This window comes from Ceratosolen solmsi, unplaced genomic scaffold (assembly GCF_000503995.2).
Source record: "Ceratosolen solmsi marchali unplaced genomic scaffold, CerSol_1.0 scaffold10, whole genome shotgun sequence".
NCBI lineage: Eukaryota > Metazoa > Arthropoda > Insecta > Hymenoptera > Agaonidae > Ceratosolen > Ceratosolen solmsi.
Window position 1 is genome coordinate 23102915 of NW_011948412.1, and position 8092 is coordinate 23111006.

The 8092-nt window shown below is 25.9% G+C and overlaps 1 non-coding gene across 1 annotated transcript; it reads left to right on the forward strand.

Moving 5' to 3' along the window:
• The first annotated feature begins 7233 nt into the window (after window positions 1-7233).
• Window positions 7234-7313, forward strand: TRNAL-UAG (transfer RNA leucine (anticodon UAG)). The gene has a single exon. It is a non-coding gene; the product is annotated as a tRNA-Leu (tRNA).
• Window positions 7314-8092: the final 779 nt, after the last annotated feature.

The window sequence follows — 8092 nt, forward strand, 5'->3', positions numbered from 1 at the left end:
AATAGACATACAAATATTTATATATATGCGTTGGTAGCAACAAATCAAAAAGATTTTATTGGGCGTAATATATTTGCTATTTATATATTTTTGTGAATAAATTAATTTTATCAATTTTCAATATATTGTTGTTCACTGTAATAAAACCACATGGCTCAATTATTTTTTTCAACTCTGATTTATTATATTGAAATAATAAAAATTATATCAATGAGTATATATTATAATATAATACTTGTCTACATATAGCAACACTGATTAAATAAGTACTAACCAGTTAAATATAAAATAATATAAAATACCACTAGAGTTTACCTTCGAAAGGTTTTTATTTATTGATTTAAGAATGGAAAGATTATGCAGTTCATTGGTTTGGGGAACTCATTCATTTTGTATCGACGATTTGGTATTCAAGTTATTCAACTAATCATGGTTCACACTTCCGTGTGAATGGCCGATTTATTTCGCAACTGATCTAATTCATCTGCATAATTCCCAGCAAATGAACAAGTTTGGAACAACATACACATATTATATAATTGTTAAAATTACATACCGCTTTGGCATAATGATATACAAATGAACAATATATGAACAAGAAAAGGTCAAATTTTCGATTTGTTTTTAAATAATCTGATTTTTAAAATATATTTTGAGGCTATTCAAATATTTCTTTACGAATGTTCAAATATCAAAATATAAGTCAGACCTAAACCATAAAAAGTACTATTCTTCGTATTGTTCGTTCAAAGAACATTCGCTACTATTGACGACCGATCAGAACAAAGAAATCGTAACACCGATAATACTGTCACTCACGGTAATAATTCGCGCGCGACGATTCAGGTGATCGCATTAGCGCTACATCCTCGAAAGCTTGGGATTTGCATATTCTGACACATCCACCCTAGGCTCGGCCGTTGTCATGACAACGCGAAGGGTCGGCCCAACGGGAACGTAAAAAAAAATACAGGCAACATCAGGGGCGCCGGTTTTTTCCGCGCGAGCCTCTTGATCTATCGGGCCTTGCGCCACTAATGGTACAAGGAGAGCCTCGACTTCCGGCGCTTGCGAATTGTGACAATGGCGCCCATACTATATCAACGTTTTCTTAGCCATGGGTGAACAACCGAACGATCTTTAAAACACTTGATTATGATACTTACGTCATCGAGCATGGAACTCTTCGTATTTAAAAAAAACTACAATAAAACTCGGGATCAATCAGATTCGTTAATAATTAAGTATTAGTTCTCATTGTAAAACAGTAGGATAGTAATTAACCCAAAAAATGTTTATTTCTCAGACAACTATTTTTTTATAACTGTTTGCATAATATGAAATGGTAGTTTAAATAATATTTAAAAATAAATGTTTGCCTAATTTCAAAACTTCTTTATTTCAAAATTAAATTGCAATTTATAATAATTTATTTAAAAATTAGTATTCATTACTTAGTAAAATCATAAAGATTTTGATGAATGAGAATTATAAATCTTGTGTGTATCATAAAAAAGTAATCTGTGAAACACTGAAATTAATTACTATTAATTAATTAATTTATGATTTATCATTACAATTAATTACTACATAAATCAATTACATGTAACCTAAGGATATTTAGAAAATGATCACAACTCTTAAATAAAATGTAATTATAATGAATATGGTTTTTCGGTACTTTCTTTCAAGTAATAATTATTTTATTATATGAAATTAACATAAAATGGCGTATAAATATTAGCAAATATTATTTTCCAACAAAGCTTATATTTTATTTATATTGTATATTAGAATGTTTAGATAATATGTGTAAAAATTCAAATAAATTTAAAAGGCTTTTTTAATTTTTAGCGTATGCAACTTTTTAAATGTTGCGATACGTATTTACTAATTAAAAAATTATTGAACTCAATTATTTTTTAATGAATAACGTTTATAAGAAACATTGAATAATCGTCGATTAAATATAAAGAAGTGCATAATAATACAGTTTTCAGTGTAAAAAATTTGATATAATTGGATGGCAGTAGGAGGGACAAAAAAGATTTATCAGTGCCAGCTGCTGTTGATTATGAAGAGGACGCTTATAACTATTTTCTCATGACATAAAAGGTAAAGAAAATGACGACGTGAAAGTTTTCGCGGAAGGAGAAAAGCACAAAAACTATATATATATACATGGGTGCGAAAACTTGATATCACAGGGGAGTATTTTTCTAGGGGACCCGTGACTTTAATAAAACTTTCTTCTCACTCTTAGTCCGAGTATCTCCTCCTGGGCCTGAAAAAGTTACGGTTATTACGTCTGTAAGTACTTTTCAGAAGTGAGACATCACTATATTTAAGTTTTAAAATATGATTTTTAATTACTTAAATTAAATTTATTAATCTAGCACAACTTATATGTACATAATATACCTAATTTGTTTATTTACATTCAATATGAATATATTAGTACGTTATTTTTATAAAAAGTGCAAAATGTTTTGTATAAAATAGCATAAGAAAGGGTCAGTTATCAGTCAGTGAACAAGAGCAAATAGTTCTCATCTATATAGCATTAATATACCAGATTTCTAATTTCTAGAGATTTGTACATTACAATGAATATTTACATAAAAGCAAGATCTAACAATTTCTAAGAAAAGAAATAATAATTTAACACCATGATTAATTTTCAAGTTTTAAACAATTCGTTTTCTTTCTAATTTTTACAATTGCTTATGCTTATGCATAAATTATAGTGTTATTATGCATAGTTAAATTATTATGCATAAGCATAAGCATGCTAGATTTGAATGTATAATGTTAAAAACAATTTTAATGGGAATTTGTAATAATTTATTAGTTTATTTCATTCTGAATTTATAAATACCTTGACTTACTATTGTAAGAGAATAGTTACAAAATAATTGCATCATTAAAATATAAACCTTAACAAATTTGTTACTATATATTATACATTTTTCTATAAGTATTGGATGTGCTCTAAGCAGCACCAGCATGTATATCTTATTTTTTAATTATTCAAAAACTTATAACATAATGGAAGTGTAGATATAACATTGCACAAAATGTATTTTATGCATCCTGGGAGGACAGATCAGTGGTATTAACAATGAAAAGAACTGCAGTTGAAGATTTCAATATTTATCCAATATTCCAATCCGCTTTCTTTATTACATACCAAGTATATTATTGTAGTAAAGATTGTCTATTCATCCACATACAGTGAGTCTTCGAATTTCTTTATACGTATTTGTGCCATCTCTAATGAAACGTCAATTTCCATAATATGGATAGCACAATATGGGTATAGTAGATTCCTGGTGACATGAAAACTTGAATGTACACCGTTTTGTGAAGAAAAGTGCTTTTATAAACGGTATACGAATTACTATGTGGAAAATCGAAAAATTAAGGAATCACAAGCTGGATAGGGATGTAAAAAGTAGGAAATGAAAATATATCGTCAATGATGAGAAGGAGTGCACTGTAAAAGCTACGACACTCCTCTTTTTACCAGATGGGCTTTCGCTTGAAAGAATTGTCAGGACAAAATAAACGGACCACTTAAAAAAAATAAATAGGAAAATGATGATGAGTATGAATGAATAAAATTTGCTGTATTACGATTCGTTTCCTTACCTGTTTCCAAAGCAATTAAAACAAATTAAAATTAAATTAGTAAATTTTAAGAAATAAAAAGTTATAAGAAAAATATTATTTTCTTTAATAGTAAATACAATTAAAAATTAAGAATTATAATACTTAAACTGAGAATACTATATATACTTAAGTTAAGAATGATTGAAAATTTTTTTTGTTACTTCATTTGAATTCAATGATTTAATAATTAATTATTACAAATAAATTCAATTTTCAAACCTCCGCATTTGTCAATCAATGATTCCTGCGTCTTATAATTCATAGAAAAAGCGCCAACGACAGGAATTAAGTGGTCGAAGCAAAAGAAAAAAAAAAGAAAAGGCAAAGCCGTAATAGCAAATTCAATATAAGCGGTACAATTTCTAAATTTGAAAACAAATTTTAAGTACACATGTTCCTTAGCAATTATGACGAACTCTTGTATGCATGAACAAAGATTTTAAAGTTTTAATGCTGTTGGCAACTAGCCAATGAGACCTAATCGTGTAATATAAAATCGCGAAGATTACATTACTACATTCGTTTTCCCGAATTTTATTTATATTTTTATTTACTAATTAAAGTATATAAATTATATACATTTTTCCGACTACTCATTCATCTTTAATTCACTTTTATAAATAAATCTTTAGCATAATGGGACATGAATATCCTAGAAAATCATATCTACATTAATTCAAGGTCACGTCTATGTAGATCTATTGCTTGAAAAAAATTAAGATTCGTATTTTTTAATAACTAATTATTTTAATATAGAAGTTTTCAATTTTAATTAATAATTTTCGAGTTTCTTTATTAATAATTAATCGCTACTTGAAAACTTAAATTTTGAAATAAATGTTTTAATTAAAAAATTACAAATTTGTTTTTAATATACTATTAATTATTTTATATTATTTTAAAGCTTAAAATTGAACTTTTTAATGAAACACTTTGTCACTCGTCAGTTATCTCGAATTATATTAATTTTATTTAAAACATTAGTAAATTGTAATAGAAAGGTAATAGACTGTAATAGATAATTCATTACAATAATGATCTTGCAATAGAAGAACATTATTAATTAATATATTTAATACTATTATATTAAATCATTCGCTGTACTACTGATTTCTTATACTTATGTCTATATATATGCTTAGATGATTCGGAAGACAATTGTAAAATATATATTTTTAGCAGGGTAATAGAAATTCTCCTTTGTGATTACTTAATCATCGCTTAATATTACCAAGGATTATCCACACTATCATTATGATACAAAATACCGACGGAACTGACTATAGTAATCGGATTATAATATACACAAGCTAATCGATACCAGTTCTTCAGAGTTAAAGTTGCATGTTCGTACGGTTAGCATTGCGAGTACAATGTTATTGCGTGAGGTCGAAGCATAAGTAAAACTTCTATTACCTCTCTTTCGCAGTTGCTACCCCGTGAATTTTGGTTGGGTTTACGCGAAAATATTCGCTAAAAATACACTTACGTTACTTTAATTCAATAAACGATAGACCAACCTTGTTTTATAAAGACAAATTATAATTAGTAAAGATACCTTTTTATCGTATTATGAAAGTGTGCAACAGAAGTAGCTTATTTAAAGTCATATTTTATTGGAAATGACCTGATTATTTTGAAAATTAAAGTTGGCCTTATTAAAAAGTAAATTATGATTCTATACAAATAAAATATTTGTATGGATAATAAAATGCTTACATAGTTTATGTATTATTTACCTTTGTATTATACCCGAAAGATATTTTGACGTAATCATTTAACAAAAAATTTAATTATTAGTCAAGCTCAAATTATTCCTTCTCTCAAGTTTCAGGCTTTGATCACATACATGCAAACATAAATAACCGCATCTAACAAAAATTAAAAAAATCTAATTGTCCACATAAATCGACATACATTATGGCATCAAAACACATATAAAATCTATTAAAAGCATTTAAAATAAATGAAGAATATTTCCTTTCCTTTTGTTATTTTGTCTCGAAATAATTCAAACACAACGATTCTTCCTGCCCCTCATTTTTCACAATGGTCATAAGGGAGCATCCGTGCTTAGACAACAATGTGCACGCAACAAAAATTCTCTGTAGTCAACGACCGCCCCGCTTTTTAAAGCATGGCCAACTCCCTCCTAAGCCAATCCCCTCTTCGATACTTCGTTAGTTTCCAGACCAACCAATGACGACGACACTGACCTTGAATCTCACTACGTGTTACCGACATGGATGCTAACAAATCTGTCGCTCGCTTTTTAATTTTTAGCAGCAATTTTAGATCCAATTTTAGATCTCGAAAATTTATTTTTTACACATTTTTATTCTTTTCGATCGATAATAAGTCTAATGAAAATAATTTCACAATTTTTTTCTACTTATACTCAACTTGTATCTAGTTTTATTCATCGTTCGCTACAATCCCATTTAAATACACTCAAATTTCAATTTTCAACAAATCTATATAATTCTCGTTACTTAATGTTCGTCGATTTCTAAGAGTGCAGTTGATAATTTTTAAAGTCAACAAATAATAATATAACATTAAATTTGTCTTTAGAGTATAATAATAATAATAAAAGTATATATATATATATATATATATATATATATATATATATGGGTTTCAATTTACTTGTAAAGTTTCGAAATTTGTGCGTTGTAATTATAAAAATAATCTTACTTTATTTATATTTCAGGAGATAAAAATGTCAGTAAAAGATTGGAAATCATCATAAAAGACCGTTTAAAATTATGAATATAAAAAATTTACAAAGACATATTATTGTATATTCCCAAAAGAATTAAACAAACGCCCTATTTTTTATGAATAAAAATAATAAAAATAATAAAAAGTATATTCTTCTTAATATATAATTACAAATATGTATAATTGCGTAATGTATAATTACGTATAATTGCAAATTCAAATTTATAAGAGGGATGTAAACATTTATTAAATCTAATGGTAATGTGACTTAATTACTTACTATTCTATTTGCAATAACATGATATTTTTAAGGATTGATGAAACATGGTTCATATACTAAATTAAAATATTTCTTGTATATTTATGTCTATTATATTGTGAAAAATAAATTATAAAATTTTCAATATACACATTTTTTGCACCTTTTACATATTATTATTTAAACTATTTTTTAATGTGTAATTTAAGTGATAATAGCAAAATTATTAATTCGCTTATTAAGTATTCTAAGTCTATATAAGTATAATTTATGAAATATATATAAATAATACGTCTTATAAAAAAATATTGAATATGTATACAAATAAGCAATTATTAAATTAATGAAAAGAAAATTTTATTAAACTAGATCAATATCAACATTTTAAAAATTTCATTAATTAATAATTCATGTGAATCATTTTTTATAACAAAATCTTCTTATCAAATCTAATCTTTAAAAAAGTTCTGAAGAAAAAACCGCAAAATAAATATAATCGTTGGCTTATTCGACAAAATGACCGATTACATAATCAATCGACAGACTACTGTGTACATACTAATAATCCATTTTTCTGAGGCAGTGTGGCCGAGCGGTCTAAGGCGCTGGTTTTAGGCACCAGTCCGAAAGGGCGTGGGTTCGAATCCCACCACTGTCATACTTTTTTTTATTACAAAAAACTGTTTAATTAATATTCTGGTATATAAATATCATCTCGAAATTTACTTTGCAATTAAATATAGTTTATAATAAATATAAGTTCGATATTATTCGTGCCAATTATACAATTATTAATTCATAATTATTTATATGATGAATTATATGAAAAACACTCGTAAAAATTAGAGATAAAGTTGTATTCATTTATTTATAATAAAAAATGAATCATAAATAAGTATTTTAAACTTAACCAATTCAAATATATATATAATAAAATATTTAAAGGCAATATTTTTTAAGTATATTGTGTCATATTAAGATTGGTAATTTAATAAAAAATATTTATTGTCTAACTTTCTAATTTAAATAACATATATAAATTATAACACATAAATATTATAGGTAAATAATACTTATATAAAGAACAATACATAGTAAATACTATGCAAATAATGAAAATAATTACAATGTAAAAATGTAAATCTTTACATTTATTTTTTCAAATTAATTTATAAGATATATTTATGAAAATTAATATTCGTCGTATTTCAAACATGATTAAATAGATGGCGTTACAAAAATATTATATAATAATTTATGATACTCTGCTACGAAGGTACTAAAAACTTCATTTTTAATACAAAACAATACAACAATATAGGAAATATGCAAATTTTTAATATTTATGCCTTCAAAACAAAATTCACTGTCATTACATATTTGTGTAAATGAAATTTAAGTTAATTTTATAAATTATTATTAGTTATCTAACAGAAA